The sequence below is a fragment of the Propithecus coquereli genome, unplaced genomic scaffold (genome assembly GCF_000956105.1).
Source record: "Propithecus coquereli isolate 6110/MARCELLA unplaced genomic scaffold, Pcoq_1.0 Scaffold107, whole genome shotgun sequence".
Classification (NCBI taxonomy): Eukaryota; Metazoa; Chordata; class Mammalia; order Primates; family Indriidae; genus Propithecus; species Propithecus coquereli.
In genome coordinates this window covers 1,936,865-1,937,190 of record NW_012134636.1, presented here as the reverse complement: position 1 = coordinate 1,937,190, position 326 = coordinate 1,936,865, and positions in this window count along the sequence as shown.

The window sequence follows — 326 nt, the reverse complement described above, 5'->3', positions numbered from 1 at the left end:
TGTGTGTGTATATATATATATGTACATATAATAAATATGTTTTTGTTTGTTTGTTTGTTTTAGAGATAGGGGGTCTTTCTGTGTTGCCAAGGTTAGATTCGAACTGCATGGGCTCAAGAGATCCTTTTATTAATACCTCAGTGTCCCACGTAGCTGGGACTACAGGTATGCCACCGTGCCCAGCTCTATATTATTTATATATATACACAAATACATATACTATATGTATGCATATAGAAGTAGAATTGCTGGGTCATAGATCTTACACTCTTTTTTTTCTTTTTCTTTTCTTTTTTTTAGGCTAGTCAAGTGAAGCAGTGGGAGTG